At 42.5% G+C, this 21,635-nt stretch overlaps 1 protein-coding gene across 1 annotated transcript in view; it reads right to left on the bottom strand.

The window, feature by feature from the left end:
* Positions 1–21,635, bottom strand: part of LUZP1 (leucine zipper protein 1) — a 94,782-nt gene that overhangs the window by 14,598 nt on the left and 58,549 nt on the right. Inside the window, exon 2 of the mRNA XM_028090844.2 lies at positions 19,312–19,413. The gene's annotated coding sequence lies outside the window, so the exon portion shown is untranslated. The remainder of the gene's footprint in view (positions 1–19,311; positions 19,414–21,635) is intronic.

Genomic DNA, 21,635 nt, shown 5'->3' with positions numbered 1-21,635 from the left:
CTTACTCTTAATTGATCTAACAGGTAACAGTTTGTGGAAAATAATAGCAACGAGGGGCACCTGGGTGGCTCAGTCCGTTAAGCATCTGCCTTTGGCTCAGGTCATGAACCCAGGGTCCTGGGATGGAGCCCCACATGGGGCTCCCTGCTCAGCGGGTTGCCTGTTTCTCCTTCTCCCTCTGCCTGCCGCTCCCCTTGCTTGTGTGCTCTTTCTCTCTGTCTCGCTCTCATAAATAAATAAAATCTTTTAAAAAAATAGCAACAATGTATTCAATGGTTATAGCTTATGTATAAATAAAATGAATGACAGCAGTGAAAGGGACACAAGAGAAAGAAATACTTTATTATAAGGTATATGTACTACTTATAAATGTACATTGCAAACTCAAGGTCAAACACTAAAAAAAAACATTTGATATGCTAAGGACAGAAACTGGATCCATAAAAATGCTCAACTAAAGCCACAAAAGGAGAAAAAAAAAGGAACAAAAAACAAGACCATATAATCACTTTTTAAACATCAACAGTCTAAATATACCAATTAAAGGAGATTGGTCAGAGTAGAAAAAAAATCAAGACCCAATTATACATTTCCAAAACCTACTGTTAGATTTTTAAGATTTTTTTTTTTAAAGATTTTATTTATTTGACAGAGACACAGCGAGAGAGGGAACACAAGCAGAGGGAGAGTTGGAGAAGCAGGCTTCCCGCCAAGCAGGGAGCCCGATGTGGGGCTCGATCCCAGGACCCTGGGATCGTGACCTGAGCCGAAGGCAGACACTTAACGACTAAGCCACCCAGGCGCCCCTTCTTAAGATTTTTAAGTAATCTGAGCCCCGCATCGGGCTCCCTGCTCCATGGGAAGCCTGCTTCTCCGTCTCCCGCTCCCCCCCGGCTTGTGTTCCCTCTCTCGCTGTTTCTCTCTGTCAAATAAATAGAATCTTAAAAAAAAAAAAAAAAAAAAAAGATTTTTAAGCAATCTCAACACCTAAGGTGAGGCTCTAACTCACAATCCCAAGATCAACAGTCACACTCCACCAACTGAGCCACCCAGGTGCCCTAACTTTTATTTTAATTCCAGTATAATTAACATAGAGCATTATATTAGTTTCAAGTGTACGATACATTGATTCAACAATACTATGCATTACTCAGTGCTAATCCACTTTAAATCCACTTTAAAATTTTAATAAAGATACATAATGACGAGGGGTGCCTGGGTGGCTCAGTAGGTTAAGCATCTGACTCCTGATTTTGGCTCAGGTCATGATCTCAGGGTCATGAGATCAAGCCCCATGTCGGGCTCCATGCACAGCAGGGAGACAGCTTGAGATTCTCTCTCCTTCTCCCTCTGCCCCTCCCCTGCCCCCTCTCTAAAATAAACTAGTAAGTCTTAAAAGAAAAAAAAGATAATGATTAAAGTATTGATTGTAATTGAGTAATGATTAAAGTAATGATTAAAAGTAAAGGGATGGAGAAAGATCTGCCATGCTAACTAATCAAAAGGAAGCTGAAGTAGCTACATTAATTTCAGACAGCAGATTTTAGAGCAGGGAAAGACATAAATGATAAAGGAGTCTAAATTTTCCAGGAAGACATAATAATCCTTAATGTATATGCACCTAACAATGGAGTATCAAAATATGCGAGGCATAAACTTACAGAATTGCAAAGAGAAATAGATGAATCCACTACTATAGTTGGAGACTTGAGCACTCCCCTGTCAGAAATGGACAGATCCGGCAGGCAGAAAATCAGTAGGGACATAGTTGAAGTAAACACCACCATCAATCAACTGGATATAATAAACATGAATAGACTACTTCATCCAACAACAGAATATACATTCTTAAGTTCACATGGAACATTCACCAAGAGAGACCACATTCTAGGCCATAAAACACAATTAACAACAAAACAGAAATCATATACTGTGTACTCTCAGACCACAATGGAATTAAACTAGAAATCAATACCAGAAAGACAGCTGGAAAATACCCAAATATTTGGAGATTAAACAACATGGGTCAAAGAAGAAATCTTGAGAAATTTTTAAGTATTAACTGAATGAAAATTATCAAGATTTGTGGGGTGTACCAAAAGCAATGTTTAGAGGTATATATAGCAATGAATGCATACATCAAGAAAGAAAAAAGATCTACAAGCAATAAGCTAAGGTTCCATCCTCAGCAATTAGAAAAGAAAAGCAAATTAAAACCAAAATAAACTGAAGAAAAGAAATAAAATTGAAGCACTAATCAACTGGTTCTTTGAAAAGATGGACAAAATCAAAATCAATAAGCCTCTAGCCAGGCTAATGAAGACACAAATTATTAATACCAGCAGTTAAAGAGGGGATAGCACTACAGATCCCAAGGGTATTAAAAGGATAATAAAGAGACCTGTACCCCTGAAACAAATAATACATTATATGTTAATTTAAAAAAGGATAATAAAGGATTACGATCAACTCTACACCCACAAATTTGATAACCTAGATGAAATGGACCGATCACTTGAAAGATACAATCTGCCAGAATTCACACAAGAAGGAAACAGATCATCTGAATAGGACTATATACATTTAATAAATTATTAATCAATAATTAATAACCTTCAAAAACAGGAAACACACCAGGCCCAGATGGGTGACTTGTAATTGTAAAATACATTTAAGAAGTAATTATACCAATTATACAATTTTCTACAAACTCTTCCAGAAGTTAGAAGCAGAGAAAATACTCCCTAAATCATTCTATGAGGCCAGCATTACCCTAACACCAAAACTAGACAAAGACATTACAAAAAAAAAAAACTAGAGATCTCTCATGAACACAGATGTAAAAATCTTCAACAAAATGTTAAGAGATCTAATCCAACAATGTGTAAACAGAATTTTAGACCATGACCATGTGAAATTTATCCTAAGTATACAAAACTGGCTCAACATTCAAAAATCAATTAATGTAATCCAGCATATCAATAGACTAAAGAAGAAAAATTACATGATCTTATCAAAAATTACAGACAAAGCATTTGACAAAATCCAATACCCATTCATGATAAAACTCTTAGCAAACTAGGAATAGAGGAGAACTTCCTCAACTTGATTTTAAAAAAAAAATCTATAGCAAGGCTGCAAAATACAAAGTTAACATACATAAGTCAGTCGCTTTCCCATATACCAGCAAGTTAAAAACGTAATACCATTTTAGAAAACACACACAAAATACCATTTACATTAGCACCCACCCCCCAAAAAAGAATTATTTAAGTATAAAGCTAACAAAATATGTGCAAGATCTATATAAGGAAAACTATAAAACTGATGCATCAAAGAACTAAGTCAATAAAGAGATATTCCACGTTCATGGATAGGAAGACTCAATATTATCCAAATGCTAATTCTCCCCAACTTGACCTACAGATTCAATGTAATCCCAGTCAAAATCTCAGCAAATTATTTTGTGGATATCAACAAACTGATTCTAAAGTTTATGTGCAGAGGCAAAAGACCCAAACAGCCAAAGCATAATGAAGAACAAAGTTGGAAGACTGACACTACCTGACCTTAAGACTTAGTATAAAACTGCTGTATTCAAGAGAGTGTGGTATTGGTAAAAGAACAAATAAATCAACAGAACAGAAAACAGAGCCCAGAAATAGATCCACATTAGCATAGTCAATTGATCTTTAACAAAGAAGCAAAGGCAATACAATGAAGCAAAGATAGTCTTTTCACCAAATGGTGCTGGAACAAATGGACATCCATATGCAAATCAATGAATCTAGACACAGATCTTACACTCTTCAAAAATATTAACTCAAAATGGATCACAGACCTAAAAGTAAAATATAAAACTATAAAATGCCTAGAAGGTAACATAGGAGAAAACTTAGATGACCTTGGGTACGGTATGGTGATGACTTTTTAGCTAGAACACCAAAGGAGTGATCCATGAAAGAAATAACTGGTAAGCTGGACTTCACTAAAATTAAAAACTTCCACTCTGCAAAAGACAATGTCAAAAAAATGAAAAGAGAAGCTACATACTGGGAAAAAATATTTGCAAAAGACCATTTGATAAAGTAGTGTAAACATAAAATGCAAAGAACTCTTAAAACTCAGTAAGAACCTGATTTAAAAAATGGGCCTTAACAAAGATTTCACCGGAGAATATATACAGATATACACCAATAAGCATATGTAAAGATGTTCCACATATCATTAGAGGAACACAAAGCAATAAGGAGATACCACTATACACCTATTAGAATAGCCAAAATCTAAACACTGACAACACCAAAGGCCAGTGAGGATGTGGAACAATAGGAATTCCCACTGCTAGTGGGAATACAAAATGATACAGCTACTTTCGAAGACAGCTTGGTGATTTCTTACAACTAAACATACTCTTGCCATACACAATGCAGCAACAGCACTCCTTGGTATTTACCCAAGGGAGTAAAAACTGCATGCAGAGGTTTCTAGGTGCTCTATTAACTGCCAACACTTGGAAGCAACCAAGATGCCCTTCAGTAGGTGAATGGATAAACAAACTGTGGTATATCCAGATAATGGATTATTTGGCTAAAAAAGAAACGAGCTATCGAGCCATGAAAAGACACGGAGGAAGCTCAAAAGTAAAAGAAGCCAATAAGAAAAGGCTACATACTATGTGATCCCAACTATATGACATTCTGGAAAAGGCAAAACTATGTAAACTATGAAGACAATAAAAAGATCAGGAGTTAGAAAGGAGGGAGGGATAAAGAGAGTGAATTTGTAGGGCCATAAAGCTACTCTGCATACTACTATACCAATGAATACATCTCATTATAAATCTGTCCAGACTCAGAGATTGTCTAACACCAAGAATGAACCATAATGTAAACGATGGACTTTGGGTGATAATGATGGGTCAGTGTACGTTCATCAGTTGTAACAAATGTTACCCTCTAGTCAGGTATACAGATAATGAGGGAAGCTGTGCATATATGGAGGCAGGAGGTAGATGGGAAATCTCTACCTTGTGCTCAATTTTGCTGTGAATCTAAAAGTGCTCTTTAAAAAAAAATTTTTTTTTTAAGATTTTATTTATGTATTTGAGTTCAGGGGTGCCTGGGTGGCTCAGTTGTTAAGCATCTGCCTTTGGCTCAGGTCGTGATCCTGGAGTCCTGGGATCAAGCCCCGCATCAGGCTCCCTGCTCAGCAGGAGGCCTGCTTCTCCCTCTCCCACTCCCCCTGCTTGTATTCCTTCTCTCGCTATGTCTCTCTCTGACAAATAAATAAATAAAATCTTTTTTTTTTTTTTTATTTAAGTTCAATAGATAGACAAGCTTGGGGGGGGGCTGCTGAGAGAGGAGGTTGCAATTTTTAACAGGGTAATTAGGGTAGGCCTCAAGGTGGCACCTAGGTAGCGACTTGAAGGAAGCAAAGAAGAATATTTAGAGGAGAACATTCTAGGCAAAGAGAAGATTGAAAACAGACTATTTAAAAAGCATACTTAATGTATTCAAGGAATAGGGACAGCATGGCCGGAGATGAGGGCACAAAAAGACAGTAGTGAGAGATGGAGTCAAAGAGGATGTGGGGGCATCTTGTAGGCCCCAGGGAAACTCTGATTTCTCATCTAAGAAATGGAGACCCATCCAAAGGTTCTGAGCAGAGGAATAACATATTCTGACTTGGAATTAAAGGGACCAATCTGGACTATATCATTTCACTTATATGTAGTTGAAAAACAGGCAAAAACTAATCCATGGTGATCGTGGCTACCTCTGGGGAGACCGTGACTAGGAGGAGGCTGCCAGGGAATGTTCTATGGATGGCAGATTCCTGCCACCAAGCTATATAACTTAAGGTTTGTACACCCTATGTTACCTCAATAACAAAAAATAGAAATAGATGACCTGTAAAACAAAGAGACAGACCGACATGACTGCTGTGCTCAAAACAGACCACAGAGGTTAAGGGTGAGAGCAGTAATCCAGGCAAAAGGCAGTTGTGGCCTGGCCCAGGACAGTGGCCACACACACAGTAAGAAGTGGTCCGACTCTGGCCACTTGAAAGGAGAATCACAGTACTTGCTCTTGGATGGCAATGTGAAGTGTGACTCTGGGGGGGGGGGCGCCTAGGGGCACAGTCAGTTGAGCATCCAACTCTGGGTTTCAGCTCAGGTCATAATCTCAGGGTCATGAGATCAAGCCTCATGTCAGGCTCCCTGCTCAGAACAGAGTCTATTCTCTCTCCCTCTGCCCCTCCCGCTCATGCTCTCTAAAAAATAAATCAGTCTTGAAAATACAAAGCTCTTAAAAAAAAAAAAAAATGAAACTCCAAGGGTTTTGGACTGAATTTGTAGAAGGACTGAATTGTTATCAATTCCAACAGGGATGACTGGATGAAGCAGTCTGAGAAGGAAGATCAGGAATTTGGTTTGGGACATATTATTTATGAAATATCAATTAGTCATCCAAATGGAGACATTCAAGAGGCTGTTTGAATACAGAAGGCTGGATTTCAGGAGAGAACGGTCTGAATGTATAAATCTGTGAGTCAACAATGAATGGATGGCTTAGAAAACCATGATCTGGATGAGACTGTCAAGGGACTGAGTGAATACAGAGAAATCAAGAAGTCAAAGATCTTAGCCCCAAGGTGGCCAATATTTTTTACTGGTGGAAATGTAGAGTAAGCAGCAAAGGACACAAAAACAAAGTGGTGAGGTAAAGGAAAACCGGGAGAGAATATAGTATCATGGAAGCCCGGCAAAGAAAGCCTTTGAAGGAGGAAGGGGGCTCAGTTCTGTCAAGTGAAGCTGATGGCTCAAGTAAAATGAAGGCTATGAACAGACCACTAAATTTTCCAACATGGAAGTCACCCTGACAAGAGCAGCATTGTAAAGTGATGGAAGTGAAAGTTTTATTAGAATGAGGTTAAGAGAGGGCGCCTGGGTGGCTCAGTTGGTTAAGCAACTGCCTTCGGCTCAGGTCATGATCCTGGAGTGCTGGGATCGAGTCCCGCATCGGGCTCCCTGCTCAGCAGGGAGTCTGCTTCTCCCTCTGACCCTCTTCACTCTTGTGCTCTCTGTCTCTCATTCTCTCTCTCTCTCAAATAAATAAAATCTTTAAAAAAAAAAAAAAAAGAATGAGGTTAAGAGAGAAAATAAGGTGATGAATTGGAGATAACAAATATTAGATGATTTTTTAATTCTGTTAAAAAGCACAGCAAATAAAAATAAGATTTTTTTAATTTATTTGAGAGAGAATGAGAGAGAGAGAGAGAGCATGAGAGGGGGGAGGGTTCCGAGGGAGAAGCAGACTCACTGCTGAGCAGGGAGCCCGATGTGGGACTCGATCCCGGGACTCCAGGATCATGACCTGAGCCAAAGGCAGTCGCTTAACCAACTGAGCCACCCAGGCGCCCAGCACAGCAAATAAAAATAAAAAATGAATAAATAAATAGCAGAGCAAATGGGTGGGCAGGCCACTGACAGAAAGAGTGGCATCAAGGTTTGGGTTTTGTTTTTTTTTTTAAAGATGCAAGAAAAAGTATGTTGGTGTATTTGATAAGAGTATGATCCAGGAAAAAAGGGAAAATTTGACAAGTTATGAAAAACCGGTGGAAACATTCTAGAGCAATGTTCTTGGGTAGAAGAGAGAAAATGGGGCTCCAGCATAAGGTTTCAGCAGTGTATACGTGGTGACAGGCAGGAGGATGCAGCGTACGTGTTAATGGGCAGGTGGGAAGGCAGGTACGGCGGTAGGAGGTCCAGCAAAGTCCTCTTCAGGTAGTTTTTGTGTCTTCACTGAAATAGAAAGCAAGGTCATCATCTTAAAGTGGCAATGGGGGATAAAGTATTACCGGTTTCAGATCTGGTCAGCTAGGTGAGTGGGAAATAGTGAATGACTGCTAGGCAACATTAAGGGCCCACTTAAAATTCACGGTTATGATTTAAAGTGAATCCAATCAGTAAGGTTTTATCTCTATATCCAGTCTTGTTCAGCCGACCAGATGAAGGCACAGAGGAGACAGAGTTGGACTGAACCCGGCTGGAGCTCTACAAATATAACAAAGCAAGAGAAGGCCACATACAGCCATGTGCAAGAGAACTTAAAGCTCGTTCGGTAAAGAGGGATGAGAACATGTGAAGAACAGTGAAAATGTAATAGGACCAAATGAACTGAAGGTGCCAACAAAGGGCTGAAGGATCATTGGAGTCAGGGTACTAGCAGCAGTGAGCTTGAAAGACAGGAGATGGTCATCAGAGGGGAGATCTCTAGGAACTGAAATTACCAAGGGGTTGCAGTAATGGAGAATGTCAAAAACTAAGGTATGAATAGGTGGAGCACAGGGTTTTTAGGGCAGTGAAACTACTCTATATGATACAGTAATGGTGGATACATGTCATTATACATTTGTCCAAACCCACTGAATGTACACCACCAAGAGTGCGCCATAACATAAACTACAGACCCTGGGTGATTATAGCGTGTGAATGTAGTAAGTCTGTCAGTTGTAACATGTACCACACTGTTGAGGGATGTTGGTAACGGGGAAGGCAGGCGGGCAGGGAGTATATGGGAAATCTCTTCCCCTCAATTCTTCTGTGAACCAAAAAATACTCTAATAGTCTTTTTCCTTTTTTTAAATATTTTATTTTTTTTTAAGTAATCTCTACAGCCACATGGGGCTCCAACTTGCAACCTGAAGATCAAGAGTTTCATGCTCCACCAACTGGGCCAGCCAGGTGCCCCCAAGATAGTCTTTTTTTTCTTTTTTTTAAGATTTTATTTGAGAGAGAGAGAGTGCACAAGCGTGGGGGGGGGGCAGGGAAAGGGAGAAGCACCCAACATGGGGCTCGATCCCAGCACCCTGGGATCATGACCTGAGCCAAAAACAACCGACAGGCGCCGCCCAAGACAGTCTTAATAAAAAAACAAAAATAAAAATCCTGAAGTTTGTGGTCACAGATGACCACGATCATGGGACTGCTAGGAGCCAGGATGGGCTAGGAAGATCGCTGGAGAGAGAAGCAACCGAGAGGCAAAGGCACTGCAAGGACCACAGAACTGTACCTTGAAAGCACCACAAACTAACAAGACCAGAGCTGGAAAGAGTGACATTAAATAAGAAGCTAAAGTCACAGAACTCAGAGGCACTTTGGGGGGTTGAGGCATCAGAAGGTGAGCAGCACTAAGGGTGTGAGGTGAAAAAGTCTGATGAGATTAGATTTAAAACCAGGTGGAAGGAGTGAGGGAACACCGTCTGAGCCATAACAGAAAAATAGCCACCGCTTGGAAGAGAAGAATTGCCTCAGCAATGATCCCACAAGAAAACCCAGGGCAAAAGAGAAAGATTTGAGGAAATGCCAAAAGCCACCTGTCTCCAACCCTAAGATCCCTTCCCCTGCCCGCACTGTACGCCGCCAGCCGCCAGATGGAGCCCATGCGCAGCCCTAAAACCGCCAAGGCCGAGGAGGTGCTAGAACTACAGAGCCTCCCTGCCTCCCCCCTCCCTCAGCCTCCAGGATCCTGCCCTCTCCCGGTTGGTTCTCTCTCTTTGCCACTCTGCTTCCTGAGTCCATCTCTCTCTGTCTTCTCCTTGCTTCTTTTGGTCTCCCTCCTTTCTCTTTCCAGTTTATATACTTCCTCATTCTCAAAAAGGGAAAGAAAAACCCTACATACATTTATATAAGAAAAGAACCTTTTCCCTTCCCATCCACTTTTCCTACTTCAAGTGCCACTTGTTTTTGGCCTTTTGCCTAGTGGTCCAGTAAAAACACAAAACACCTGACCAGTTTATACAGAGGGTGAAGGAAATGGGAACTGAATAAATATGGGCCATAAACCAATTTTAAAAGGATCTATATTGACATAAGTTATTAGAAAACAAATGATACATGATGTTTCTACAAAGTGCTCTGAATCAGCTCATCCTCATAAATATGCTAGAAAGCCATTAAATTGTACACTTTAAAGAGATGAACTCTGATACATAAATTAGATCTCAATAAAGCTGTTTAAAAAAAAAAAACACAGCTTACCCCAACCTGAAACATCTCCCTCAGCAACTCTCACTTATACTACAGTTTTCATAAACAAATTCCTTTTCCAGAAAAGAGAAATGTTCAACTTTAGTATAGCTCATTTACAAATTCTAATTCTGAATAAGTAGAATCCAGGAATCTTATTGCTTGTTTATTCATTTAGCTTTTAGTGCCAATTTTACACGTTCTGTTCAAAACTCAGATACGAGCGAGTCACCACAGCACAAGAACTGAAATAGCTAAGGCCAATAACTATCCAGCAAACACTTACTGGCAACGTGAAGAGAAGGAGCTCTTACACACCACGACTCAAAAGCCTTTCAAGGTCCTTGCTGCTCTCAAGATGAAGACCAAGGTCCCCAACGAAGCGTGTGCAGCCCCAAAGGATCTGGCCCCGCCCACCTCTCAAACGCCACGTGCACTCTTGCAGCCCACAGACCTTGCATTCCCGCCCCTCCAGGCCTTCACTAGCTTGACTGGTAATCTTTCTCTTTCTCCAAATCCCACCTTACACAGTACCTCCTCCTGGAAGCTCCTGGAGCACCTCCCTCCCCAAATCGTCGGCCAGATCAGGGCCTCTCCTCGCTCTTCCAGTGCGTGCGCTGTACCGGCCCCACCACAGCACACAATGTGCTGTATTCAAGTGGCATTTTCCCCTTTTGTCTCCCGTTTGTTTCTTATTCACCACTGTATTCTTAGCACCCAGCAGGAAGCCAAGCACATAATTAATGCTTAAAATTTGATGAATGAATGGCTGAATGAGCCCCCCAATTATTAAATGACTTTATCAGCCCTTTGGCACTAACCATTAACACAAAATAATAAAAATGTCAACAAGCTACTCATGGATTACAAAGGCAAAAACAACCGGCAAGAGCAGATAGGCCAGCACAGATGCCCGGTCCTGTGATGATGCTCCGAGTGACCTCATCCTAAGCCCAGTGCCACCTGCCGCGTCGCGGTCCCAGTGCTTCTCCTGTTTGGACTCTGCCCCTTCTGGCTTTCAGGTCTATGCATGGAAATGGGGCATAAATACCCAAAAACCACATCATTCACAGGCTGTCTAGCTCTAGTTATTGGACCACATGTTGGAAAGAAGGGGAAAAAGAAAACCTGGACCTTTTTCCACTCCTTAGAATGGGATTTGAGCCAAAATGTAGCTCTCAAAGATCATTCAGTCCACTGGTTTTCAAACCGGGCTCAGCAAATCCCCTCAGAGGTCATCCAGGGGAAAGAACAAGGAAGGTGGTTTCAGCAGGCTGAGCTTCAGGCTCCTTCATTCACTTCATCAGCCAAAGCAACTCATATTAGCTTCTTAACATACCGGGTTTCCCCCATATGACAGTAACGAGTTCCACTGCTTTTATTTAAAATAAAACCACCAATCTGGCCCAATCCCCTTATTTTAAAAAACAAAGGAACTGAGACTCAGAGATAAATACTGTGGTTTCTCTAGCAACTCAGTAAAGGTAAGAACTTTAGTCTCCCAATTGTCTATCCAGGATTCTTCCCATTGTGTAGAATCACCTTCCTGGAAACTCTTAAGCATTTTTACAAAGTGAGGAGTTCTGATTATACACAGACCAATAACAAAAAGGTACAGAGGACAACCACCAATGGAGCACTACTGTATTACAGACAATATATTAAATACATGCTTTCTCTAGGAATCCCAGATCTACCACTTACTTTTTCTTAAACAAATTACCTCTCTGAGGCTTTCTCTTCCCATCAAGTATGGTAATCCCAGGAGATGTAAAGGGCTTAGCAGAATGCCCTGCGCATAAATCACAACCAACAGTACCTATCACTACTATTCTATTCAGCCTTCACAATAATATTATGGGATTGGGACCTTTGACCTCCGAAGGTCACACAGCTAGCAAGGAGGACAGCCAGATGTTGAACCCAAGTCTACCTCCATAATCCACTGTCTTTGAGAATGTTAACCTGTTGGCCAAATCAATGATCTTCTCTATGCCCCAGCACCTTCCTCTGAGCAAATAAAATACCAACCTGACCTACCTCACAGCAAAAACAAAACAAACAAAAAACAGTCCGCTAAAGAACTCTGAAAACTCCTATGCAGACCTAAGGTAAGTTTGACCAGCAAAATCCTCCTAGAAATAGCCTCTCACTAAAATCAGCCCTTCCATGCCCAGGAAAAACAAGAAAATGGGGTCAGAGTGTCACTTTTCTCTGATCTTTTGGCCCTAAGCATAACCAGAGTAAGAAATGCTTTGCTACCTCCAAGACCATCCAAAAGGAAGGGGCAGATGCCTCTCTTCTCAGTGCCTCCCACATGCCCTAGTATGTTTATCCAGGTAAAATTCATTAATTGAAGTAGACATCTATGGAACATCTATGATGTTCCTAGTATTTTGCCAAGTGCTAGACAGATTATCAAGACCTGACCCTTGCCAGGCCCTTGCACAAGACAGAACTAATTATAAAACAATAATAAAGCAAACTCCCTGACAATCTTACACTTCCTTTCTTCCTACCATGCTTTTTTCCCTTAGCACCATTTACCACTTGATAGAGGCTGCACTGGAAGCTCAGAAGAAGTGACTAATTGTGCCCAAGGGTGGATTCGGGGAAGGAAATGACTGATATTAAACCTCAGGAATCATAGGAAAGTGAAGAGAGGGAAGGGTGGTCCCATCCTTTAATGCAAACTTGCCCCCCACACCGGCGTCTAGCTCAGTTCCAATCCACACTAGAAAGATCCAGCACCAATTCTCTCTCACTCAGGGCTCCTTTCTGCCAAAGTTCTTGAATCCAGTTCCAAATGGCCCTATCCAGCATTTTGGCGGCTGGCTCTTCTTCCTGTCCTCCTGGACCAGGAAGGTCTGAAATGGAACATAATCAAACCTGCCTTGCCCTTTCCCCCTAACACAGCTACCAATGATTCACACTTCCTCTTCCCAACAGTCCCTGAAGTAAGGGGTCGGCAAGTTGTCTTCAGAGTCTGACAGTATCCATCGTGGTAAGCACGGAGTAGAAAGACTGAATTGACTGCTGTACACCTGAAACTAATACAATGCAGCATGTTAATTACACTTCAATTTTGGGAAGTATGAGAGTGTACACAGAAGTATACAATTTAGTTTAATAGTAAATAGTTTAGGCTTTGTAATACCTAAGTCGGGGTCTGTCCCAACTACTCAATTCTGCCACTAAAGCATGAAGCGGTCATACCCAATGTGTAGTGCCTGACACGGCTGTGTTTCCATCCAACTTTATTTACAACAACAGGCAGTGGGCCTGTGGACCACCATTTGCCAACCCCTGATCGAAAGGAAAATGGGAAGACTATTTTTAAGCAGTTTCCTCCCAACCATTTCTAGTCACCTGTCTTAAACCCTTAGGCTGCCCACATCTCCACTTCTTCCTGAGGGCTTCTATGTCATGACTGGGCTTCAGTTATTTTTCCCAGAAGCACAAATTCATGTTTTAGATATGCAAACCTCAAGAGTTAGTAGCCCACCTAGCACAGAAAGATTCTCCAGGTGGGAAAGGATTTAGAGACCCTGTGATCCAACCTTCCGCTCTTCGCAGAAGGTACCTTGCAAGTAGCCACTCCACTCCTTTTCAAACACTTCTAACAACAGGCAGGACACTTCTTTCTTCTCAAGGCAACTCATTCCATCTTTGGACAGGTCCTTTTTTTTTTTTTTTTCCTTTTTTTAAAGCACACTTAACCACTTGATTACTGCCTCTTTTTACTAGAATGTAAAATCCATGATGCCAGAAACAGGGTTTTTCGTGTTTGTAGCTGTTTTTTACTGCTGTCTCTTCACACTTCAAAGTCTCTGGTACGTAAAGGATATAAAATAACTGTTTTTAGGAAGGAAAGAAAGGAGGAAGGGAGGAGAGAAGTGAGGAGAGGAGGAGAGGGACAAAACATTGCTGCATCTGGGCAACCTTCCTCCTCCCCCAGGACTGAGCAGAGAGGCACGAGGAGAACAGAGCAGGTAACTGGTGAGGACGGAGGGCAGAGAGGGGCGCAACAGAGACCCCTGCAATCTGCCACCAGGCACAGAGGCTGAGGTGGCTGGGTCCAAGGAACAAGTCTACGAGTGCGCTTTCAGCCTCCCTTCTTCCTTCGCGCACCGCCTCTGCCTCACTCCCAGGAGACCACCTTTCACGAAGGCGCCGGTCCTCTCCCGCCTTTTCAGACAGCCCCTCCCACAACACAACGCTCCACCCTAAACCTTGTAGGAACTTCCATCGCTGGACCCATGGTGCTTCCTTGCTCATATGTTTGTATTCCTCTCTAGGGCTCTGGGCTCTGAGCTCCAAGAGCAGGGGCTGTGTCATCTTTATTTTCCCTTCATGGGCACTGAACACTGTGATGGAGCAAGGCAAGGAACCTTACAAATGTTTTGGAAAATAAATGAAGCTATTAGTCTGACTGTGTCCTGTACTGACCAAACTACATCTAAGGAATTGTCTTCAGATCTGGGTACCACACATTCGAGGAAAGATACTTAGCCTTTATGCCAGAGGTTGCAAATGCAAATGCCAGAGAGATCAGGCCAATAATGTCAATGAGTGACGGGGCCCTGGTAGGACACTGGCTACAAGAGGAGATCACACTCTACTTTTATATGAGTCTTTTAAATGTGGCCAACTAATTCAAAAAGGAAATAAAAAGACCACCACTGTACAGACCCTCCACAACACATCCTACATGTCCACAAGTGGCCATGGGAAGCAAATGTGCAACCTGCTTTGGACAAAAGGATTTCAGCAAGGGAGCCACACAATGAGAACTGCATTTGTGGGGCGCCTGGGGGGGCAAGTCCCTTAAGCATCCGACTCTTGGTTTTGGCTCAGGTCGTGATCTCACAGTGGTGAGATTGAGCCCCACATTGGACTCCATACTCAGCATGGAGTCCACTTAAGTTTCTCTCTCCCTCTGCCCCTCCCCATACTGCGTGCTCGTTCTCTCTCTCTAAAATAAATAAATCTTAAAAAAAAAAAAGCTGCATTTTTGAAAGAACAGTCTGACAGGATAAACTAGGCAGCTACTGTAATAGTCAAGGCAAGAGAGAGAATAAGGGCCTGAACTAAGACAGTAGCAATGGAGTAAAGGGGTGGGGGAGGATTTGAAAGATGACCTGGTTAATCCAGTTTTAATAATGAACCTAAGACTGCATGAGCTAATCTGGCAGCCACATTACCAGTCTGTAGGTTCACAATGAATTTTTTTTTTTACATAAACTGCTATTAAGTCTAATTAATTTTAATAACCCAAATATAGGACTATTTCTTATATCTTTTGTAGGCAGTATGGTACAAGGATTAAAGATTACAGACACTGGAGCTAGAAAGCCTAAGTTCAAACCCTGATTTTGCCACTTACTAGCTGTGTGATCTCAGATAAGTTACTTGACTTCTCTGTGCTTCAATACCTACCTCTGAGGGTTACTGTAAGTACAAATGAGTTAATGCATGAAGTGCTTAGACTAGTACCCCATCCATCTTAAGTGCTATGGAAGTTTTAGCTTAAATTATTTACCATTTTTTGTATTTCAACAACTTGAAAGTTAGTTTCAATCAATAGTTTCGACTGTCTAAATACTTCTACACATTCCAGCTTGCAAATATTCACTGTAAATATGATAGGCACATCTTTTCTATATCTTCATTGGTGCTTATGTTCAAACTGTTAAACTATAACAACAGCCATCCAGAATGCCACTAAAAACAGCCCTTCCTGGTAAACACTGATCCATTATTAATACTTGTACAATACCTGCTTGTAAGCCAGCCCAAAATTTTGTCTTGGGATCATATGAGAAAATGTTAAAAACCTAATTGTAAGACTTACACCACATTATCTTTGTAGCATATTCCAGACCATCCAACCTATAATCTTTGCAAAAATGCATTGTCCTGACATACATCAAAATGTCATATGTAGTAATCATCTATGGATGGTTTGACTTTTTCCTATTATTTATCTTTATTTTCTATATTTCTATAATAAACTTGTACTGATGCTATCGTTTAAATAAAAACAAGGCAGAGCATGGGCACCTGGGTGGCTCAGTCAATTAAGCGACTGCCCAGGATCCTGGGATCAAGTCCCATATTGGCCTCCCTGCTCCACAGGGAGTCTGCTTCTCCCTCTGCCACTCCCCAACTCGTTCTCTCAATCTCTCTCACCCTCTCAAATAAATAAATAAAATCTTAAAAAAAAAAAAAAAAAACTAGGCAGAACTTAAAGAAAACAAAGAACTGTTATTACTTAGCATGACTTACTTAGTGAACACAAGTGGCTTCTAGGGGACACTGTGTTCTCATCCCTTGCTCAGTCAATTTTAGAATTTCACCAGGGATTACTGTCAAGTGTCCACTGATCCCTCAAACCCATGTGACCTAAAGGTTAAGTCCAGAGAGAAATCAAACATTTCTACAGGGAGATCTAGAATTTGACCCTACCTTCAAAACATGTCCAGAATCCACTGCTTTCTGGCTATGCACCCTAGGACCCTAGTCCAAGCCATCATCCCTCCCCTAGACTGTACTTGTCACTGCAAGAGTTTCCTCACTGGTCTCTCTCTTTCACTTCACACTGTCTGCCTTGCCCTCCCCTTTGCCCCGCTCCAGTCTATTCTCCCACAGCAACCAGACGAAGCCTTTCAGAACAGAAGTCAGCTCATTCACTCCTCTGCTCAGACTCTCCAGTGCCTCCCCCACCTCACTTAGAATAAAATCCACTGCAAAGGTCTTACCCTGGCTCTGAGCATCGACCTGATCTGGGTCCTACTGCTTCCCTGCTCTTCCCCCTACTGCTCTTCCCCCCCACTCCACTCCAGCCACACAGGCCTCCTTGTCAAGGACAAGTTACACTCATCCCTTGGGAATCTTCCACCTGCTGTTCCTTCTGCCTGGGATGCTTTTCTCCCAGATATCCTCGGCTGGATCCCTCACCTCCCTCAGATCTTGGCTGGAACTACCACCTCATCAGAGGCCTTCCCTGATCTCCTTACATAAAGGAGCAGTCCTCCAGGCACCTTATCACTTGGCCACCTGACCCTGCTTTTGTTCTTCTGGGCACATATCACCTAGTGGACATTATTTATCTACTTACCTGTTTTTCTATCTAGTTATTCATTCTCTTTTTATGTTTCTACCCTTTAGTATATAATCCTTGAGAGCAAGGACTTTTCCTGGTTTGTTTACTGCTGTATTGTTTTGTTTAGAGCTGTTGAGCTCCAAGAATTGTGCTAGGCATGTAGTAAGCAGTCAATTTGTATCACCAGAACATAAGCCCCAGTATATAACAAAATACTCTATGTACAATAGGTATGCGTAGTAAGTTTTGCTAAAGAAAATGATCACCTGCCCGGTCAAACTCACCAAGTATATTAAAAAACATTGATGTTTCTTAACTATAGAGAACTAAATGTTGCTGGTGAGAAGGTGGCCAGGGGATGAGCAGTAACAAGGGTACTTGTGATGAGCACTGGGTGTTATACGTAAGTGATGAATCACTAAATTCTACTCCTCAAATTAATATTACACTATATATTAACTAAGTAGAATTTACATAAAAACATACACACAGGGCGCCTGGGTGGCTCAGATGGTTAAGCGTCTGCCTTCGGCTCAGGTCATGATCCCAGGGTCCTGGGATGGAGTCCCGCATCGGGCTCCCTGCTCCTTGGGAGCCTGCTTCTCCCTCTGCTTCTCTCTCTCTCTCTCTCTCTCTCCCTCTGTCTCTCATGAATAAATAAATAAAATCTTTAAAAAAAAAATACACACAAAACCACAAAACACTGGTGCTCCAATAAAAAGGGACTATAATACCATCAGAAAGATCTATGAACAGCGAATGCCGGCTGCCACACCACCCAAACAGAACGAGTTTCCCAACCCAGTTCCCCGAGGTAGGAAAAATGCTCTAGGGAAAGGAACAGAACAAGAATCCTGAGCCAATTTTTTTTTTTTTTAACATTTATTTACTTATTTGAGAGAGAGAGCACAAGCAGGGGGAGCGGCAGGCAGAGGGAGCAGGCTCCCCTCTGAGCAGGAGCCTGATGCAGGACTTGATGCCACGATCTTGAGATCATGACCTGAGCCAAAGGCAGATGCTTAACCAACTGAGCCACCCAGGCGTGCCAAGAATCCTGAACCAAGTAACAGGGCAAGAGTTTGTCTCGAAGTTTCCCACTCCCTTAAGAAGAGCCCGAGCTATGTGTGATGTGCCCCCTTCCCTGGGAGGGGTCACCCTGCGAGTGAGAGGTCTTGTTGAGATTCCTTTCTTACATCCTGTCCTGTCACTACCATGCCTAGAACCAGTTCCCAGACTCAGTCAGCAGCCGCCCCATCACTTTACCTTTCCAGAGAACCTTCCTCTAGCTATTCTCCAGCTACCCCTGGTGACCAAGACCACTCAGTTTGGTCCTTTGGCTACACAAGTGTGATCTTCTTCTATTTCCTCACAGCGCTCCGCCTTGGTCAGCAACAACCAAGAAAATAACTAGAGTGCAGAATCCAGAAGGGCTAGGAAAAGGAGCTAGCTGTCAACCAAGACAGGTTTTTGTTTATTTTGCTTTGTTTTTTAAAATATTAAGTCAGTCACCGTCTCAACCAAAAACAGTAACTTTCTCAAAAGAGAAACATTACAGTACAATGAAAATAACCCAGGGTGAAATCCAGTTTCACTCCCTGTGTGAACTTGGAGAAGTTATTTAATGTCTCCAGGTTCATTTCCTTGGGGTGAAAATAACAGCACTTACCTGCAGCATCGGTGTAAAGACTAAAGGAGATAATGCATGTCAAACAGGACCATGCCTGGTGCACAGCAAGTATTCAGCAAATGCTAGCTTAGGCCTATTTCTGAAAGTTGTTGACTAAAAGCGAGGATTTTTACCTTGGGTAGGTTGGCTGTTTGGCTGATTACATTAGAAAACACATGAAGGCGGTGCCTGGGTGGCTTAGTTGGTTAAGTGTCTGCCTTCGGTTCAGGTCATGATCTCAGGGTCCTGGGATCGAGTCCTGCATCGACTCCCTGCTCAGCATGGAGTCTGCTTGTCCCTCTCCCTCTGCCACCGCCGCCCCGCCCCCCCGTCTCTGTCTCTCTCTCAAATGAATAAAATCTTAAAGAAAAAAAATTAAGTGCGCACAGTGTTTGGTTCAACAAATATTAACTTTCCTCCCTCTCCCGCAGTGATGCAAAAATTGCAGAGACTTCAGAAACCACGCAATTCTATCTGTGGCCAGGTTTCGCTGTACAGCATACTTACCATTTAGGTAATTTAAGCTTTCCGTTAATGCTCCTGGTGGCCCCCCTGGTGCTTGCTGTCTTGGAAACAGGCGCTAACTTTCAATGGCAGCTGCCTTTTGATCTGGACAGAATATAAACAGAAAGCAAGACATAGGTAAAGCGGGAATTGCACCAAGAATGAGCTGAAGGGAGAGGAGACTTCCCTTTTCCTGATGATATGGTCTCAAGGCAGACTATGTTGTCTTTCTTAAATTAACATGACTCCACAGTCCCCAAAAGTCTAAAACTCATGACATCTTACAGCTTGGGAGGGATCTCACAAATCAGTTAAATGCCCTCAATTTAAGGAAAGAAACTGAAACTTGGAAAGGGTGAGTCACACAACTGCTTAGGACTAAAGCCAGGATGCTACTAAAAATATGATGTTCTAGAAGATGGGTAAGAAAAAAAACCCCAAACATCTGTGGAGTACCTACCACACCCTGGGCAATATGTTATATATTTCATACAAGACAATAATACAATAATATCATCCCCTACTAAAGAATCTAAATTTCAAGAAGTCAAGTAATTTGTCCAAGATCTTACAGCTTGTTAATAAATGGCAGTCAGGGGGCGCCTGGGTGGCTCAGTCGTTAAGCATCTGCCTTCGGTTCAGGTCATGATCCCAGGGTCCTGGGGTCCAGCCCCGCATCATCGGGCTCCCTGCTCAGCAGGAGGCCTGCTCCTCCCTCTCCCACTCCCCCTGCTTGTGTTCTCTCACTGTGTCTCTCTCTGTCAAATAAATAAATAAAATCTTTAAATGAATGAATGAATGGCAGTCATCAGGATTTAAACCCATGCCTGTCTGACAAAAAAGCCCCTTCACCAGGCTGACTCTCATTGGGTTGCCTTCGAGATGTGGTCCTCAAAAGGGCCTTGAACCACCCTGTATCAATTAGAACCAAGTAGGGCTTCTCTGTCTGAAAATTACCCTCTGGTTTTGTAACAAGCATTCTGCCGGAGACCTGAAAGGTCTACTAACCCATTGAATGTTACCCCTAAAGTTTCAGAAGAATTACTAGAGGTGGAAGATCTGGGGCAAACTTCTGTCTATCCTCATCTTGCCAAAGAATGGAAAGATACCTTCTACACGGGAAGTAAAGCTTCCATACTTGATCTTAAACACAAACTAACCCCCTTCTCTCATCATCATGGCCCATCCCTCCCTTACACATCCCACAGACTACCTTGTGGCCTCCTTCGGAGGCCGTTGGTCCCTTTAGTCTGATTTCCACCTCCACTACCAACCCCTTAACACACACACAGTGTCCATCCCTGCCTCTATGTTCCTAGAGTGAGACGGCTTAAAATTAAAAGAGAGAGATAATTGAATGATAGTTTTTTCAAATGGCTTTAAAAGAAAGATGAGGGGGCCGGCTGGGTGGCTTACTTGGTTGAGCATCCAACTCTTCGTTCTGGCTCAGGTCATGATCTCAGGGTCATGAGATGCAGCCCGGAGTCAGGCTCCTCACTGATCCTCTCCCCCCCCCCGCCCCTCCCCTACCTCCTCTTGCACATGCTCTGAAATAAATAAATAAATCTTTAAAAGAAATATGAGGGCCTGAAGCCTCAAACCAGTAAGACCAGAACAGAAAAGAATTAGTGACAAGCAATAAAAATAGAAAAGTAGGAAAAAAGATCTATACCAGGGTCAGCACCCAAGGGATGGCCTGAGTGGATGTGGGAGAAGTTTTAGCTTCCCCCAGAAACCCTCCCCCCGCCACACACATTTTTAAAAAAGTCAGTCGGAGTAGACCGTGTATAATTGCTATTTCAATCTGCTCTATCTCCACTCGGCCCAACAATGACAGCAGCACCGCTGAGAGCTACTGCCCCCACAGCCTCCTGCCACATTTCCCGGCATATTACTAAGGCGCAGGGGGCTACTCCTTTCAAAACAGGATAGAATACACTGCCCAGAAGCAAACAAACAGGAACTCCTGATGATCCAGATTTATTTTCAACTGTCTACATTCTCTCCTTATTTCTAAGGGATGGAAGCAAGCAGCAAATGATTTCTTTCCTTTGCTTCTGAATGTCATTTACTTCTTGCATCCTTGGATACTGGCCTTCTGTCCCCAGCACAAGAGGATGACTGTAAAGATCCTCATACTCTTTAGTGCTGCCCCTTCAGAGAGCTTTCCACCCTGGGAGAACCGCCCATACCACTTCCCTCTGGCACCTCTTCTGCTGCTTCTCGTTACCTTTTGCTGGAGATAGTGGTGGCAGTGTATATGTGTGGGTAGTGTCTATCTGTCTGTCTGTCAGTCTAGAAGCAGTGATGAAAGGAACCCTTACAGA

This window comes from Eumetopias jubatus, unplaced genomic scaffold, assembly GCF_037043125.1.
Source record: "Eumetopias jubatus isolate StellerSeaLion01/CBP00866 unplaced genomic scaffold, mEumJub1_p1.0 scaffold_4, whole genome shotgun sequence".
Taxonomy (NCBI): domain Eukaryota; kingdom Metazoa; phylum Chordata; class Mammalia; order Carnivora; family Otariidae; genus Eumetopias; species Eumetopias jubatus.
This window is presented reverse-complemented; position numbering and strand designations above follow the sequence as displayed.